We start from the raw sequence: 19,606 nt of genomic DNA, 5'->3' as shown, positions 1-19,606 counted from the left end.
ATTTATATAATAAATATTTCCCATGTAAGTTGCCATTATAAATATGATGACATCACTACATGTCATAACTGACTTGCTGTTTCTATCATGGAAAAGACTTCACCTAACAAGAAAGATAAATGTCCTGTCCTTTGTGAAACTCTATTATATGTTACATACACAGAAAAAAAAAATCACTGAAAATGACAAAAGATATGTCGATCAAAATATAGATTTTATTAGAGTTTAAATAACTAGATTGATAATCTATGTTGTGCTAAAAGAAGCATGATATGTTTAATATTTTCTAAATTACAACTTTAAGGAAGGTCATAATTCTTGCCCTAGGCACACCTAAGCTCTTTATCACTTTTCTTTGCAACACTCTCACCATAAACACTCATCAATTTTGCTGTCTAGAACCCTGTTTCAATCAAAATAAGATCAACAGTACCACACTAGAATATCAATGATATCTCTAACTGACTGGGAGCATCTGTCAAGAAAGAAAGAGGCACTTTTAGGTGTTAAATTTCCATTCTCAAGGTTAAAGGAAAATACAACAACTAATGCTCTCCATTCAATTTGATATGGCTAATATTTACTGAATTACTAATATTTGCTGTTGATAGTCATTTATTGTAGATCTAGAACAATTTATAAGCTTTATGGACACACCATATATAATATGTGTGCATATATATTTCCTCATCAGAATAACCCAGTTGAATGTAAGACACACAGCAAATCTATAATCATTGTTAAATGACTTACTGATGCACACTCTAATTTTCTACCAGGAAATTTTCCTCTCTACTTAGTTTTGTTTTATGAGATTCATTGAGAACCAAGGTTAGAACTGAGAACATTAATATATCTTCCTGTAATTACTAATCCTTATCACCTTATACTTCCCTTTTCCTCCCCAAACCATGCAGAATAAATAAAATAGTAACTCTGAGATTTCTAATGCATAAGTCAAAATGAAGTCATAGGTAGCTTCTAGTTGTTGAACTGTTTTATAGTGACAGGCAAAATTGTGTAAAGAGGTGGTATACCACAGGATCTATCATTATATTTTTATACTATAGAATGCCCAAATCAAGTTACCTACCATGTGCTTATCTCACATACACTTTTGTGTTAAGAACACTTAAAATCAATTGTGTTGGCAAGTCTTATATGTATAATTCTTTCTAAGTATAATTCTGGTATCCTTTGAACAATAATTATCTGTGTTCCTACTACTTACCAGCCAGTAGGAACCACCATTTTATCCTATATTTCTAAAAGTGCAATTTTTGCACATCATATGAAAGGAAAATTATGTGGTATTTGTCTTTCTTGCCTTGCTTAATTCATGAAACATACTACCCTCAGAGTTAATGATAGAATTTCTTTCTTTTTAAGGCTGAATACTATTTTATTGTTAATATATATCACATATGTTCTACCCACTCATCAATATACAATCGTTAAATCTTATGGTAGTTTCAATTTAAGGGATCTTCATAGTGTTTTCCATAATGTTTGTACAAATAGACATTCTCATCATTTGAACACAAGAATTTAAAAATATTGAGATCTATTCCCTGATTCGGATGGGCAAATAAACTTTTACCAACAGCACATTTGGAATGAGCAAATAAAATAGTACTCTATGGATGTCTCCATAAAAAATGAGATGCATTTATATTTTTAGAAAGAAGTTACAAAAACGTTTGGGAGTGTGCCCACTGTTTTTCAACTGATATCAAAATGACAGAGTTCCTAACGCCTTAAAAGAGGGAACTAGAATGAAAGAAATGAATGATATATAGAGAGTTAAAATAGAATGAAGACAAATGACAGCCAGTACAGCAAGAAATAGTAACAAAAAAATGATTATATGAGTAAAATGAAAACTAGCTTTCTCTACCATAAGTATAATCACAGGAAGATCAGCACTGTCCAGGAGAGATCAAAGGGTTTAGAACATTACTGTTCCGGTACTATTCTAACACCAAATTAAAACCAGTGGCTTTTATATTTCACAGTATTTTATTTGAGCTCTATTTTGCTTTACTATCCAGTTTCCTAAATTAAAATATTGTCTGAAGTGACTTCATTTACTCCTTTGTTTCCATCTGAAATTATTAAATTATTAGTTCCATAGAAGGAATTGAATGAGGTTACTCAGTTCCCAAAAGACAAACACCCCATGTTCTCTCTCATATTTGGACCCTAGCTTTGAATTTTTAGTTACGTGTGTTTAACTTGCAAACAGGAAACAACCTGGGGCCTTCAAAGGCTCTTTAGAGATGGGTAATAACAGATAATTTGAAAATAGAAAAGAGGAATACTGGAAGATGTAACCAGAAGCTTTTCTGTGTCCCGCCTGGACCCACAGAAGCTTATAAAATAATCACTAAGAGGCTTAATATTAATTGCAAATTGTTTGGTCTATGGCTCAGGCTTATTGCTAGCTAGTTATTACATCTTAACTTAACCCATTTCTACTAATCTATGTATTGCACCATGTCTTGTGGCTTTACCTGTGTTCTATTACATCTTGCTCCCTTGGTGACTCGCAGTGTCTCTCTTGACTTGCCTTTCTTCTCCCTGTATCTTTGCTTAGATTTCCGCCTGGCTATAAACTGTCTTGCCATAGGCCAAAGAAGCTTCCTCTGGGGCCTTTGATGAGGTTGAGGACTAGATAATTATAATTATAGTTTTCCTTAGTTATGATAAAAAGTAAATTAGACATAAAACTTTAGAGTCACAAAGATAGGACAGGAGATAGAATATTTTCTCTAATTTTGTCAAATGCAAATGGATTGGATACTGTTACTATAATTCTTACTTAATAACTGTTTTTGTTTTACTATATTAAGGCTAAAACCTCCCTTTTTAATTAGACAAAAAAGGGGGAAATGTTGTGGGATAATGCTCTGTAAAGATTTGTCACTCGAATTGATTTAATAAAATGCTGATTGGCCAGTAGCCAGACAGGAAGTATAGGTGGGACAAACAGACAAGGAGAATTCTGGGAAGAGAAAGGGCAGAGTCAGGAGTGACCAGCCAGAGGAAGCAAGATAAGAATGTCAGACTGAGAAAAGGTACCAAGCCATGTGGCTAAACATAGGTAAGAATTTTGGCTTAATTTAAGCATAAGAGATAGTTAGTAATAAGCCTGAGATACAGGTTAAGCATTTGGGAAGTGGTTGCTGGGTATTTGGAAGTTGCTGGCCAGACACAGAAACTTCTGCCTACAGGAAGGCAAAAAGGTTCAAGCAGGAAGTGGATGGCAGAGAATTAACCAAAATGAAAACTGTATGAAAAAGCCATATGGAAATCTAGTGTCTTGTAACCCTATGAAAAATATAAATCTTAAGTTAGAAGGTGAATATCTTTTATGACTGGGTAATGCTATTCTTAGAAGTTGTGGATTACTAAAAAAGTCCTAGTACAGGTATGGGATACTTCCATATGAGTTTCTGGTTAGGGAGGTCATGGAGTACCCCAAAACAATGTAGCTCTTGCCACTTCTCTTAACTGTCCATCAGAGCTAGATTATAAGACACTCCCACTGAAGACACCTCATATCTTCATTATAAGATACAGAGAAAACATATTGGAACAGAGTTAAAAACTTCCTGCTTGCTATCACTCCTAATGCTGGAAGAAATACTTACTATGCAGACAGCTGAGAGAAAAGGTATCAACAGCCTTACCCAGCTGTGACCCACACAAATTACAATACCAATCTTCCAAGTGAGATGAGTCTGTGCAATTGTGATGTGTCTATTTTATAGGAAAGCAAGCTCTCCAGATTTGAGGCCCTCTCCACAGGAGGAAATTCATGTCTGTTACCTTAAATCCAATTCAAAATCCTTCAATGTGGAGATTGTAGGCTCTATGGGACAACTTACTACTCTTGTTTAGCTAAATGGATAGTGCATTAAACTATCTTCTAAATATCTTTTTATCTATAAACTGTTTTAACTCTGAGAGTTAACCAGAGAAGCTTCTCTTCTCAATGAATGGCTGTGAATACAGAGACTTCTGGACTCTCAGGATGCTGAGAATAAATGATGATTGAGAGCTCAGCCCTAAATAAGGCATTTATATGGCTCAGGAAATATAATAAAAGAAGATACAGAATTAAAACCCAACAGATGGCCATGCCACAGCTACTGTATTCACAAGCTCATAGAAACTGTTGTTACCTGCACTCAAATAGCATAAACTTGTCTCTGCAGACTTTAAATTACATGCTAACCTATTGACTACTGATAGATTTTGGGAAAGGGGGAGTCATTCTCTTCACTTGTGTGCTTACTGCTGAGACAACTGGGCTTCCAAACCTGTGGTCCCATAGATGAGCTTGCTTAAAATCAGTGGGCAACAAAACAAAATAAAAAGATATGAATGTCAGAATGGGATTGATAGGAAAGAGGGAGAATTGGCAGAAGTGGGAGGGAGATAAGAGAGGATAAAGGTGCAAGTAATCAGAATACATATATATCAGAGTACATACATACATACATACACACACACACGCACACACACATATATATATATGAAATTGTCAAAAAACAATTTAAGTATGAATGTGGTAAGAAAGGAGTGCTGATAACTCCTTCAGAATTTTCATAGTTAAGCATAATTTGAATTTTATAATCACTCAGGCCGCTGCTAAGAAAAAAACAATTGGTTTTGAAAACAGAAAGATTTTAGCATCATTTCCCAAAGCAATATGGTTATACTTTTTAGAATATTTTCTAAACTATCCAATAAAGTTTTTGAAACAAGTCCCCAAACCACATAAAATGTAACATGACGATAGCTGTAAGAATTTGAAGAAGGCTTACCAGCTCTACCCTATCAAGTATAGAAATGAAGCACAGCTATAGAGAACAGCACAGCATAGTGACAAATCTCAGAAAAGTAACACAATGAGTGTGCCAAGGTCTTCAAGGTCAATTTCAGTGGTCATGGTATCAGTAACACTTTGGCAAACAAATATATTATCTTGTGTTTTTATTCTAATGTGTGGGAAATCCCATCTGTAATGGCTTCAAATCATCTACTCTGAAAAATATATGCCAAATAATATATCAAAGAAAACAATCTATCAGGAAGGAGGATTAGATTCTTTTTCCTGACATAAAAAACTAACCATTTTTAAAAGTCATTAAGTCTCAGAGCTTAAGAGATGACTTTATAGGTAAAAGTGTTTGCTGAGCAAGGGTAAGGACCTGAGTTCAAATCCTCAGACCACACATAAAAAACTAAGTTAATAGCACAAAAAAACTAATTCAGTAGCACGAGTATCTATAATCTCACCAGTCTTTCTGAGAGATGGGGGCCAGACATAGAATCCTTGGAAGCTTGCTGGCCAGCCAGTCTAGAGTACACAGTAACTAATAAGAGACCTTGTTTCAAACAAAGTGGAAGGCAAAGACCAACACATCTTTACACATACATTCACATGCACAAATGCATGAACAAACAAACACACACACACACACACACACACACACACACACACACACACACACACACACACACCATTAAGACTCAGAGTAGGGCACAGTAAGATTAAAGCCATCAACTTGACATTCCACAAAATTTTGGACATGTCTCTTTCACATTCTAAAAATTCTGGATAATCGTGTTGGATTTGGAGACCCACACTTCAAAGAGTTTCTAAGTATCTGTCATAAGCTATGGTATGTAAATATGTTCATCATTTCTTATGAATGCCACCACCATTATCATGATTATCCCAAATACTTAAGCATCATGTGTGAATTGTAGGCTCCTGTCAAAGCAAAGCTGAAGGAATCACACAGGTTTGCCTGGTATGAATAAATAGGGTTCTTAAACAAAATGACTAGTTCAGCTCTTCCTTGTTGATAGCAGTTTCTGTGCACATGTCTGCTCTTGGTTTTTTCTATACATGAAAGATAATTCCAGATATAGTAAAAAAAAAAAAAATCGGCACTTCTGATTTTGATTATTGGAAAATAATGGCACTATCAAATATTTTGAAATTTTTCTCTCTAAATTTAAAGCTGTCATAGAAAAGTGTAAAGGAGAATCAGTCATGTTCTTTCTTACAAACAGAAATAACAAAACAAATTTAAGTGATTTTTTTATACACTCACTCAGCCTTGATATGAGGGTTTGTGCCTAGTGCTGCTGCATTTTGTTATGTCATGTTCAGTGGATATCCCTGGGAAGTCTGCTCTTTTCTTAAAGGAAACATAGGAGGAATAGGTCTGAGGGGTGGGGGGCTGGGATTAGTGGAGGGAGGAGAAACTGTGGTCAGGATGTAGTGAAAACAAAAAATAAAAAGATTTGTAGAAACCAGAAAATCAATAGGCAGTACAGTCCTGAGTTCAGACCTATTGTTTTAATATTTTTAATAAAGAATGTCCCTTTTATTTCTTATAAGACCCATTTTCATCAGCTGAAAGCCATTCTTTTTTACCATAAGCAATTTGTACATAAATACCAGTTATTTCTCTTCTTCATATAATATTCAAGAGTCAGACTAGAATCAATCTTTGCCTATTTATTATATTCCCACAATGGCCACTAAGGTTCTCTTAATGTTATTACATGTGTTAAAATATAATCTTCATATAAAATAGATTGAAATGTAATAACATGATACTTTAAGTACAATAATGAAGGAGCTGGAGAGATGACTTAGCATGCATTAGCACTTGCTGCTCTCCCAGAGGACATGAATTTGATACCCAGAACCCAACTAGTGCAGGCCCAGAAGGTTGACACACTCTTCTGACCTCTGCAGGTACTCACAAACAGCATACACATTTACAAAACAAAATATTTTTTAAATTGTAATAATTAACAGCACAGATTATGGGAAGGTGATACTGTATTTATTATCTACCCTACAGGTTTGCCATAAGAATTGCTTCAAAATAAAAATTTATACTGAATTCTCTCTAGTTTAATATCTTCTCAAATTTCATTATATTAATTTCCTACTTGTATAATTACAAGCTTGTAAATTAGATGGGATTTTTCTTAGGACTAATCACTGTAATAGAACCAAATTGTGACATATTTGAGATGCAAAAAAAGTAAACAAAAAGAAGTGTGTGCCTATCCCAAGATGCTTCTTGAGTTTCATCATGTCATAGACTCCTCAAAGTTAAGGATGAATCCCAGACAAACTTATTTAGTTGGGAGTCTTTAAGTAGTTTTCTAGTTAAATAATTTCTTTTTTTTTTTTTTTTTTTTGGTTTTTCGAGACAGGGTTTCTCTGTGTAGCTTTGCGCCTTTTCCTGGAACTCACTTGGTAGCTCAGGCTGGCCTCGAACTCACAGAGATCCACCTGGCTCTGCCTCCCGAGTGCTGGGATTAAAGGCGTGCGCCACCAACGCCCGGCTAGTTAAATAATTTCGCTGTACAATAACCAAACATTTTCCACCATAAGGCATCAAAACACTATTTAAAAACATTCTTTGCTAGTAAATATATATAACCATTGGGATGGGAAATAGTATTTACTAAGTACCAAGCATTGTGTACTTCTTTGTAGATGCTTGAAGTTCTTTGCTAATAAGAGTGAAGGGTGTACCATTTAGATGGATAATGTTTGCATAAGCAACGCTCCTCCACTGAAATATTTTCATCTCGGTAGGGAAACCTACTTATTTTCAAGTTTCAATTTTGTATCTTTACTATTCATTGTCCATTCATTAATTTCACTCTACACATTCTGCTTTAGGGCTAATGAATGCAAACATATACCAAAATATCCCCATCAAGGAGAGAATGTGTTCTATACTAAACATAATATTTATTTTATGCTAAAGTTAATCAAGGAGAAATTTTTTAAAAAAATTCTGAATCTAGAATATGCCAGTTTTCTACTTTCCTGATACAGTATTTTTGGGTTATCACATTATTTGCGTCCCTTTTCCTATTATAATTGCTTTACATAATTAATGTTTTCAAATAAATGTATAAAGAACAAAGTTTTTGCATACATCTGTGGATGATAACAGCTCTATAATGATATTTCTATGTTGATTCCTCCTAGAATTTATGCACAGAAGCTCTTTTCAAGGTTTTACTAATGGTTTCAGAAATAATTATCATTTTTTCTAAGAAATTCTGAGCCTGTATTATTTTCACATACATGATAGAGAAAACTTATCCAATGAGTATGAAGCAGAGCTTTGAAAGGGTAAATGTCAAAAGTAAATTAGACCGTTGATGACATGAGCTCCAAGGAAAATCAAATACAATACTTCTTCTATGAATTTGTAATTGCATACCAGAAAGCAAAGAATAAGATAAACATTTTTTTCTCTTGGTTTTTCACTTTCACAGAAACTCCTTATATGCTTTTAGATGGTCACATTTTGCTGACATTTACAAACATTTCATGTTGATCTTACATGGGTCACATCAATCATCTATACAGTTTCAATGGCACTTTGTTAAATAAACTGTCATGAAAGATTTATAGAGAATTTGATAAAAGTAAAGAAGATGTAGTTTAGCTTTTAAAGATGCATTACCCTTTTTTTCTGAAGTGTAATATCACTTCTAAAACACCATTAAGCTTTTCTGGCCATGACTAGAGAAATAAAAAACATCTTTTATTCTTCATGCTTTTATTTACATCTCATTTTTCTCCAAATATTAGAGTGGAGCACAGAAGGAGAATCCTTTCCAAGTTCAATTTGTTTTGGATTGAATGGTTTCATATTGATCTGCTTTAAAAATAATTACACAAAATGATACTGCATTCAGAATTCAATCACAAAATACTAACTAAAAATTCTGATTATTTAATGTATTTATGCCAACAGGTACTTCACACATAATTTAGTCCTTGTACTCTGAATTGGTGTGTGTGATAAAAAAAAAGATGGCAGAAACTTTTCCTCACACATTACTTACACTCTATCAAACTAGATCTCTTCAAAGAAAAGAAATGGTTGATTTTAGTACACACCAAATAGCATCTTTGGAAGTGCAAAGATGAAAAGTAGGGATACTAATAGGTAACACTATTTTCTCCGTTGATAATATTTATTAAATCAGTGTTCCACCTTCATTTATATTATATTTAGTCTCTGTCCCTGTGTGTGTGTGTGTGTATGTGTGTGTGTGTGTGTCTGTCTGTCTGTGTCTGTCTGTCTGTGTCAGTCTGTCTGTCTGCCTGTCTCTCTCTGTCTCTGTCTCCGTGTGTGTGTGTGTGTGTGTGTGCACACGTGTGTGTGTGTGTGTGTGTGTATGTATGTGTGTGTGTGCACACATATATGTAGAGGTCAGAGGAATAATTGCAATAGTTGGTTTTCTCCTTCACAATGTGGTATCCGGGGATTCAATTCGGATTGTCCATCATGACATCAAGCATCCTTTAACCACTGAATCACCTCACTGGCCCTTTTAATATTAGAATGTGTTTTAATTAGGCCTCTGTCTTTAGGAACATAAAAATTATTTCTATCTTTCTATCGTGTTTTAGTGAAGTAGTAACAGGCTAAAATTTTCAGCTTTGGAATGTTTTTAAGTTATTTTGTTATGAAAGTAAAAAGTTTCTATGAACTATATTAATAAAGAATAAAAGAGGAGAAAATTAGGTATCCAAAATAATTCTTCATGAACACTTGGTTGTAGAAGCATATTTTGATAATCTCTAGATAAGTTTATATAAATTATACAGTAAGTAAATTAAATAAAAGGAGCTTCATATTATGATTCTATAAAGAAAGGTAAAAGAATTTGAGTAAACAAAAATAATTTAATGGTAGAAATAGTAAGCACATCACACAAAAATGAACAAATACTAAAATATCAGAGCTGTTTGCACTACTGTTTTCAATTACTGTGACATTAATAGTTATAGTTGAGGTTTCTGATTTCCTCAGATGAATAATATCTCAGTAAAGCTAAATAATATCTAAACAATTGAAGATGACAATGAAGCAGCTATTACATTTACTTATCATTCATCCTTGCAAGCTAAATTTACCTAAGTTCTAAGGAAAGTGAATTTTCATCCTCCCTAATTTGTCACACTAAGTTAGATGTTACAGAAATAGAATTGAAGCTCTGTGAATTCTACTATGCAAGCAGTTAAAGCAAACAAAATGGTTCCAGGTACATAATGAAGCCTCAATTTTTTTAAGTAGGATTCTGACAGAACATGAAGCATTCTAAACAAGATTGCTTTCAAATAAATCCAGGAGCTTCAGATTTAGTCCAGGAGCTTCAGATTTGCCTTTGAGCTTTCATACAGCTTCTACAAACATCTCTGTCAAGCTACAACCCAAGCTTCATATGGAAGGGCTTAATGTGTAAAGTATATATCATAAAAACCAAATAAGCAAAAGATGATTATTTTCATATCTGGAGTGAAAACAAAATATTTTTATGAACGGTCATACAACATGAAATTTATTATTTATTATTAAAAAGATTCTTCTTGTTGATTTTAATTTTAAGTAATTTAATCTCTTAAGCTATTACTAGTGTCTCTTAACATACTTAAATCCTTCACCTTTAAGACATCTTTATAAATGTCTCTATTTATACTATGTCTGGCCCTTTCTATTAGAAACTACACAATCTATTATGAGTCCTATTTATATGAATGGAGTATTCACAGCAACCAAAATGATATATTGTTTCATAACCATATCTTCACTAGCAGAAATCTTAAAATGACTCACTATTATATTCCCCTGATGGACAAGACTGTATTTTTAGCTTGTATCAAAAAGAGGCTTCATTCAAGACAAGTGTCTTCTGTTGCTCTATTTCTTCAGTTCATTATCTTCATTAATACATTCTATCAGACTCTGACACCAAGGATGCAGCTTTATTTCCAGATTGTGTCTTACCCTCTTTACACTTCTAAAAGGGTCTTAATCCAGTCTTATTTAAAAACCAAAATTCCTATCATAAATGTCAAATTTAGGAAACACTTTTGACTTAGAGCTCTTATGAATATTTACTCTTTAAAAAGAAACTTTCTCATGTAAAAAGCAACACAAAAAAATTCCTGAAAGTAAAGAAATTTAATGATTCATTTATATATTTAGATGCCAAAAAAGCAAAACTAACAAAGATAATCCATGAGTAAAATATGTCTTTATGCACCTTATCAATCCCATTTCTCAGAACAGTTGAGAGTTGCTAACTAAAATATAGTCACTAAATGAAGTAATGTATTTAAACTATGTCATTTTGGTATTTCACACTTCATAGACACATTTGTAAATAGTCTTATGGATAAGCCGCTTGTGAAATCTGCCAAATATCAGTATACAAATATCAATAGACAAACCACTTTTGTCTTCTCCTCACCAGACTAAACCTTAAGATGTGAGCTTCTGAATCTTAAGCCTTGATATTCCCTCTAGCTAAAATGCTTATTATTTAGGTTGTTTGTGCACTTGTTTTTCCAGTACAAATCCCATCTTATTAGAGGGGCCTTAATTGACCATCTCTATTGAAATGGTATCCCAAAGGCATTCTTATTTGTTTTTCATCAGAACACTTATCACATATACTTGTAATATTACCCTGACTGCCTATTAGTTCTGAACTACTTATAACTAGTCATAACTACTCATGTAAGTCCCACAAAATATATTGCTTCACGTTCCTTCTTGGTGTGTGACTAATATTTAGAAATATATAAATACAATCTGTGGAGTCCATTTATTATTGACTATCTGTATATGTTTTTAGGACTGACAACTTGGCACTAGATAACAAATTAGGAGGCTCATCACTGGTGAAGAGTAATTCTTCATATCTCAACAGCTCTTCCTCTAGGAGTAGGGCCCTGTGAGAGTTCTCCCATCCACATTGGCATGTCCAGTGGTATAGTCATTATTCAGGGTTTGTTGGGCAGCCATGATGCTGAGTGAATGCTATCTACTATTCAGGGAAGGTAACTTCTGGAATTTAGTGATGTGAATCATGTGAAGTCTGTTAGTAAATGTTATTTGAGCACAATGTTCAACATTTGTTAATATATTTGACATTTTGTCAAGTATCTAACCTATATAAGAACTATTTGCACTTTTTACAGAAGAGATTGGATTCTTTAGGCTCAATTATATACATATTTTCTTGATACCCCAGTCTTCTGACTCTTGAAATTACAGGTATGTAGCACTACAACTCTAGCTTTCTTTGAATTTGTGGATTTATTTTTAGAATGTTACCTTTAGTGCTGTGGGATGTATGGCAAATGTGTTGCTAATTAATCAATAAAACACTGATTGGCCGTTGGCTAGGCAGGAAGTGTAGGCGGGACAAGGAGGAGAATAAAGCTGGGAAGTGGAAGGCTGAGTCAGAGAGACACTGCCAGCTGCCACGATGACAAACAGCATGTGAAGATACCGGTAAGCCACGAGCCATGTGGCAAGGTATAGATTAAAGGAAATGGATTAATTTAAGCTATAAGAACAGTTAGCAAGAAGCCTGCCATGGCCATACAGTTTGAAAGCAACATAAGTCTCTGTGTTTACTTGGTCGGGTCTGAGAGGCTGTGGGACTGGCAGGTGAAAGAGATTTGCCCTGACTGTGGGCCAGGCAGGAAAACTTAAGCTACACTTTAGTTTTTGATTTTATGAATTTTTTTGAAATGACTGGTAGTTCTGATAGTCTTATACTTTATAAAATGAGCTTTGACTTTCTTTCATATTCTTTATGGCTGTTCTACTTAAGATTCAAATTGCTTTCTATATGTTCTAGTATATATAAGGTGAATGAAACAAGAATGAAAACAAAAGGAATATCACAAATATGGAAAAATGGTCACTAAAACACTGAGAATTTTGTATTCATTTTCTTACACCTGGACATTATTCATACATAGCCTAAGAAATGTAAACTAGATAATCTGAAGTTCCCTGTGAAATTGTCAAAAAATCATAATACTACATGCAATCTTTGCATCCTTAAACATACGGACAAACTTGGGCGAGGCTTTTCTAGATAATACTTAGGAAACAGAAACTTACAATTTCATGAACTACAGTTAAAATTTTTTATTTCTCTAATGGTAGTCATGCATTAAAAGGACATTTAAAGTCATATGCTCTTTTCATGTAAAGAATGGAGGTACTAAAAAGAAAAAAAAAGAATGGAGCTACTGATAAATCAACAATGCTCCAGTGGAAGGCCGCACATCTAAGTATATACAAGCAGCAGAAATTTGACTTGATGGGCTTTTATAAAATAACAATAATAAAAAAGATGACATAAATCTGAGTGGGTAGGGAAGGGGTGAGTGTGTGAGAAAGTGGGGGCTAGGGTACATATGTTCAACACACATTGCATGGAATTCCCAATAATAAAATAAATAAAAGAATACAAAACATGGGAATCCCCAACTCAGGCTGTTGCCGAGATAATAGGTTGTTCTCCACAAACTAACAACTAGGCCTCATTGCTGAAGACAACATCCACACAACTCATTGACCATGGAGAGATTGAGCTGGTGCCTACATAGGACCTTCCCCCCTAAGTTTTAGTGTCTTTGGTACAAGAAGGTACTCCTCGAGCTACTGAAGGAGAAAAATAAACACCAAACCAGCCACAAACCCTTTGATATACAATGATGTCCTGTCTGCAAAGTATGCTAGGGCAACTGTGGCACAAAGCTTGTGGGAGTAATGAACCAATGTCTGATTAGATTTATGGCCCACTCCACAAGATGGAACCCATACCTTAAACTGCTTGGGTGACTAAAAACTAGAGACTACATAGCCCAGAGACCTATAGTAAAACCAAATACTACTGGTCTTAAAGAAAAAACAAGTAATGATAAAATGATACAGTATATTCTACTGTACTCATAGATCAGTGCCTTATTCATCCATCATCAGAGGATTCTCCTCCTGCAGCAGATGAGAACAAATACAGAGACCTACAGTCTGACATTATAGAGAGAGAGAGAGAGAAGAGAGAGAGAGAGAGAGAGAGAGAGAGAGAGAGAGAGAGAGAGAGAGAGAGAGGGAGGGAGGGAGGGAGGGAGGGAGAGAGAGAACTTGTAGCACTCAGCACTAAATTTGATATCGCCTTCAAATCCTTCCCCCTCAGAGATCAGGGAACCTCTTGGAAATGGAGGCAGAAAGAGTATAAGAGCCAGAGTGATGGAGGGCACCAAGAAAACAAAGACTTCTAAATCAACATGAGCACAGCTCATATGAACTCACCGAGACTGAAGCAGTAAGCACAGGGCCTGCACAGCTCTGCACCACATACTCAGCATATATATTATGACTTTCAGTTCAGTGTTTTTATGGGACTCTTTGGTGTGTGAATTAGTGAATCTCTGATTCTAATGCCATAGGTTCTTTTCCTTCTGTTGGTTTGACTTGTCCAAGTTCAATGTGTGATGGGGGAATGTGTTTCTGCATGCTGTGAAAATATGTTGCTCTGATTGGTTGGTAAATAAAGCTGTTTGACCTATGGCAAGGCAGCTTAGAGGCAGGCGGAAAATCCAAACAAAGAGAGAGGAGAAGGACAGATCAGAGGAGATGTTGCCAGATACTGCCATGAGAAGCAAGATGTAAAAGTACTGGTAAGCCACAAGCCACATGGCAAAGTATAGATTTATAAAAATTGGTTAATTTAAGATATAAGAACTATTTAATTTAAGATAGCAAGAAGCCTTCCATGGCCATAGTTTAAAAATAATATTAGCCTCTGTGTGTTTATTTGGGTCTGAGTGGCTGTGGGACCGGTGGGTGACAGAGATTTGTCCTGATGGTGGGCCAGGTAGGACACAGGAAATCTTCTGACTACAAATGGTGCCCACATGTGGTGGCAAGAGTTTCCACCTAAAACCTGAGAGAGTTTAAGGAGAGATTATAAATGTAGCTAAGAGCACCTTCATAGTTCATGTTACTCATGGTTAGCCTAGGTACAATGATGTGTCCCCTGGCTGTGGCAGGTTCGTGGTGTGCAAGCTTAACCTGCAGCATGGTGGATTCCTGCTAGGGTACACAGAGGTGTCTCCAAGCTGCACTTTATGCTATGTGGTGGATTTAGCTTTTGCTAGTACAGACAAAAAAGAGAGAGAGATTTCTGGTCTACATGCTGCTTTGATAGAAGCATAGACCCCACTGCCTCCCAGACTCATCAGACAGCATGGCTCCCGGAGCTGGTGATGAATTATCCCCACCATGTTGAAAGCTGAGATGGGTGGAATCAGCAGCTAAAGCTGCTGCTTCAGTACTAACCACTGCAGTTTAAAGCAATAGATTCACAATAAGGCAGATTCAGATGGAATAAGACTTTAAATGGTTTACAGTGTGTGTAAAAATGTACATAGGCTTGGAAGAGAGAAGAAATTGAATATAGACAGTTATATAAGGAAATAGTTTTAAAATGGTGTTTAAAAAGACAGTAAAGGTAATATAAAAATAAGCTATGTAAAAATGGATATTATACAGAGAGTCTGGATTATATTTTCTTTGGGAATTTTAACTGCAGAAAGACATTTGAGTGTAAAAGCTTCTAATTTAAATCAATATGTATATTTTAAAGATATCTTTATTTCAAAATCTATGTCTAAGGATATGTTGCTTTGGAAAAGGGGTTCTGCTTTTGATTCCACAGAAGATGAAAACCTGTGGATTGCTTCCAGGCTAATATGGTTTGAACAGCCAAGACCCCCTGAAAGGTCTCCAATGACACCATGGCCCAGATCATCCAACATCCAAAATCAACTTCAAAGCAACTGGCTCAGAGAATACAGCCTCAAAGACTACTCCAGTCAGGACTTGACCATAATCCTAAAATTTTGTTTGTGTCCCCATAAGAATACAGTGCCCTTTACCAGCAGGAAATACCTAGAACACTATGACCACATTCCCAAAAAAATGGATTATGGATGTTTGTCTTTGTTTAGATTGTTGGTTGCAAATTGTTATTGGTCATAGTTAATCTCTTTCTAAAAGAAGAAAGGGGGATATGATATAGGAATATAGGATATAGATATGATAGGATAAAAGGGTAGATTATTGAATCTATTTTTAAAGAGAAACAACTTGCTTAAAAATGTTTTACATTGTTATGGATTTTACTTTATTGATAAAAATTTAAAGTTAATTTTGTTATACTGTATGTATATTTCTACTCTTATTTAAAGTATTAGGTTTGTGTATCTCATTTGAAATTGTAATGTATAATTAAGAAATACAGATTAATAATTAGTCATCTATGATAGTCAAATTTATAGTCATGTTGGTTAAGTTTTTTAGGTATATAAAGGTATATTTCAATTAGGCAGGTAATATTCAATCACTTCAAAGACCTACAGAATATGGTATTTAAAATGTTTTAAAAATATAGTCTTTCCTGGACAATGAGACACATCTACCCCTGGCAGCACCAATTTACTTTAAAGAGGAAGATGGGCATCGGAGACACTCCATATGGAGTCTATCTTCTTCTTGGCAAAAATAGCCATTTGGGCAAGAAACTGTTCTTGCCTAGACTGCTTGACAAAATGTTGTATCAACTGGACATGCAGGACCCATAGAAAAGTGAACACTGAACTTTGCAAGACGAGATGGTTCTTCAGGTTCCTGCTTCACAGAAGAAACTACCAGACATTCTACAGGAAACAGAGAGAAGTGACTCAAAGACTCTAGGCCTGTAGGCTGAAGAATAGATGCCCTAACATTGCAGAACTTTGGGTAACTGTCTAGGTAGGCAGCTGTCTCTGTCATTCTAGATTTTTGGAAGTTGCTTACAATGTACTTCCTGTTTACTTAGGTAATATTATATCCTTCTGAGGTCTTTGATGTAGTTGAAGACTAGATAGTTATAATTTTCCTTAGTTATGATAAAAGATAAATTAGATATGAAACTTTAAACTCACAAGTATAGGATAGAATATTTTCTTTAATTTTTCCAAATACAAAAGACTAGTTATTATAACTGTAATTTTTGTTTGATAACTTTTCTATTATATATAATTTTTACTATGTTAAAGTTAAAACCTTCCTTTTTGATTAGACACAAAAGGGAAAGTGCTGTGGGATGTTCTGTATGCTGTGAATATGTGTTGTTCTAATTGGTTGATAAATAAAATGCTGGTTAGCCAGTAGCCAGGCAGGAAGTATAAGCAGGATAAGCAAGCAGACAAGGAGAATTCTCAGAAGAGGTAGGCTGACCGAGGAGGAGTTGCCAGCCAGACACAGAGGAAGCAAGATGTGAAGGTACCAGTAAGCACAAGCCATGTGGCAAAGTATAGATTTATAAAAATGGGTTAATTTAAGATATCAGAAATAGATAACAAGAAGCCTTCATGGCCATAGTTTAAAAAGAATATTAGCCTGTGTGTGTTTATTTGGGTCCAAGTGGCTGCAGGACTGCCGAGTCAGAGAGAGATTTATCCTGACTGCAGACCAGGTGGGACACACAAAAACTTCTGACTACAGATGTGATGGTTTTATTTTACCTTATTATATTTTACTTTGTTATATGTTTTCTTGTAATCTCTTAGAATCCCATTATTTTCTAATAAGAAACAGAAATGAAGTGGATCTGGATAGGAGGGGTGGTGGGAAGGGGAACTGTAATCAGGATATATTGTATAAGAAAATAATCTATTTTCAATAAAAGAAAAAATGAATAAACAAAAAAGAAAACACAGTCAAATTTTGAAACCAAACCAATATTGCCAAAAACATCAATAACTAAATGCCAAACACCAAAAGCCAAAACAAAAACCTGGGAAACAAACCTACTGTGTTGAGGTCTAACCATTTGGTAAAGTCCAAGTCTCTCAGAAACAATTGAGTCCAGTTGCTCACCCACCAACCAACAGCTTCTCTGCAGTGTAAGGAAACAATCCAGCCCCAGGCAGCACATGATATGGAATGGTGTCTAGCATACCTCACAAATTACTCCTTATTATGTAATATACAATGGACCAATCAAGGCTTAGCAAAATCTACAGTGCTTTTCTTTTCCTCTCACATTCTGTCCCCAACAACTATACTAATTCTTCTCATATCTGCCATCAAATAGCTGAAATGAGTCTCCTTAATGAAGTGAAGAGTTTATTTAAACTTAGATTACAGGACTATAAGGCATCCTAATGGGGGTGACTTGTCGCATGGACATCAGAAGTGTAATGTAGTTGATTACATGGCGTTTGCAATCCTCCATTCCTCCAAGCACTCAAGACTTCCTGCTAGGTCTCATCTCAAAGGTTTCCACACTGTCCCCAATGGCACAACCTACTGGGAACCAACTATTCAAATATATGTAGCAGTAGTGGATATTCCACATCAAATTTATTTCATAGATCCTTGCCACTTTAAGAATAATAAAAAAGCAATAATAAAACTTACAAAAAGACTGACAATGTTTTTCTAGTTTCATTTCTGTTGCAGTGATAAAAATATTCTGACAATAAGCAATATAATCAGTTTATAGCATATCATTTTTAAGAAGTCAAAGCAGGAACTCAAGCAGCTATGCCACATCCATAGCCAAGAACAGAGATAAATGAACATACCCCATATTGCCTTCTTGCTTCCTGGTTACACTTGGCTAAGCTTAGTTTAGTATTTTTATGAGACTCTCAAATATGTGAACCACTGGGTCTCTGATTCTTGTGCTCTTGATTGGGCTATTTTCCTTTGGTTGGTTTGCTTTGTCCAACATCAATATGATTTTTTTTGTTTTATCTTATTATATTTTGTTTTGTTATGTTTTGTTGTTATCTCTTAGAAGCCTGTTCTTTTCTACTGAGAGACAGAAAAGGAATGAATTCAGATGGGAGCGGAGGTGGGGAAGAACTTGGAGGAATAGAGGGATGGGAAACTATAATCAGGATATAATGTATGAGAAAAGAATCAATTTTCAATAAAAGCAAAAAATAAATGAAGGAATATTCCATATCACAACCCAATGAATATTTGTTCTACAATGCTAGGGAGTTTTTAAAGGTACATCAAATTATTTGTAGATGAGTTGAGTACAATAAACAATAAATTTTGAATAATGGTTTGGAGCTGAGGATGATATTTTAGAGAACTTGGTGACCCTTTCTTATCTTCATGGAGTTATCTCATCTGTGAAATAGGGATAATATTGATGGAGTCAGTATGACAACCACAAGTCTGAAATAACTCATGTGAGGTATTTGTATATTGGCACTTAGTAACCACAGCTCGATAAGTAGAATTTATATGTGTTTTTATATCTTAGCATTTTAATGCTTAACATAATAACTCAGTTTCTCTCCCTTCTTTATATCTAATCTATATAGTCTAGATAACTCTATATAATGTGACACATAGTAACAATTTCTCAAAAATAAACAAGGAAGCATCTCCAAATAGAATAAATTTCATACATAATAAGTTGGAGAGATGGCTCTGCAAAATTAAGAGCACTGCTTGCTTTTACAGATGACCTTGGATTCAGTTCCAAGCATCAATATGGCAGTTCACAACAGTTTGCAACTCCAGTCCCAGGAGATTTGATGCCCTCTTCTGACCTCCATAGCACCAGGCACACAGATGATACATAGACATGTATTCAGGCAAAACACTCAAATACACACAATAAAATAAATAAATAAATCTAAGTGTTTAACATT

General features: G+C 34.8%; 1 protein-coding gene across 1 annotated transcript in view; it reads right to left on the bottom strand.

The window, feature by feature from the left end:
- Dach2 (dachshund family transcription factor 2) overlaps nucleotides 1-19,606 on the bottom strand; it is a 470,654-nt gene that overhangs the window by 286,369 nt on the left and 164,679 nt on the right. The gene's annotated exons all lie outside the window — the stretch shown is intronic.

The sequence above is a fragment of the Peromyscus eremicus genome, chromosome X (assembly GCF_949786415.1).
Source record: "Peromyscus eremicus chromosome X, PerEre_H2_v1, whole genome shotgun sequence".
Taxonomy (NCBI): domain Eukaryota; kingdom Metazoa; phylum Chordata; class Mammalia; order Rodentia; family Cricetidae; genus Peromyscus; species Peromyscus eremicus.
The sequence above is the reverse complement of the archived record's forward strand: the minus strand, read 5'-3'. Positions and strand labels throughout refer to the sequence as shown.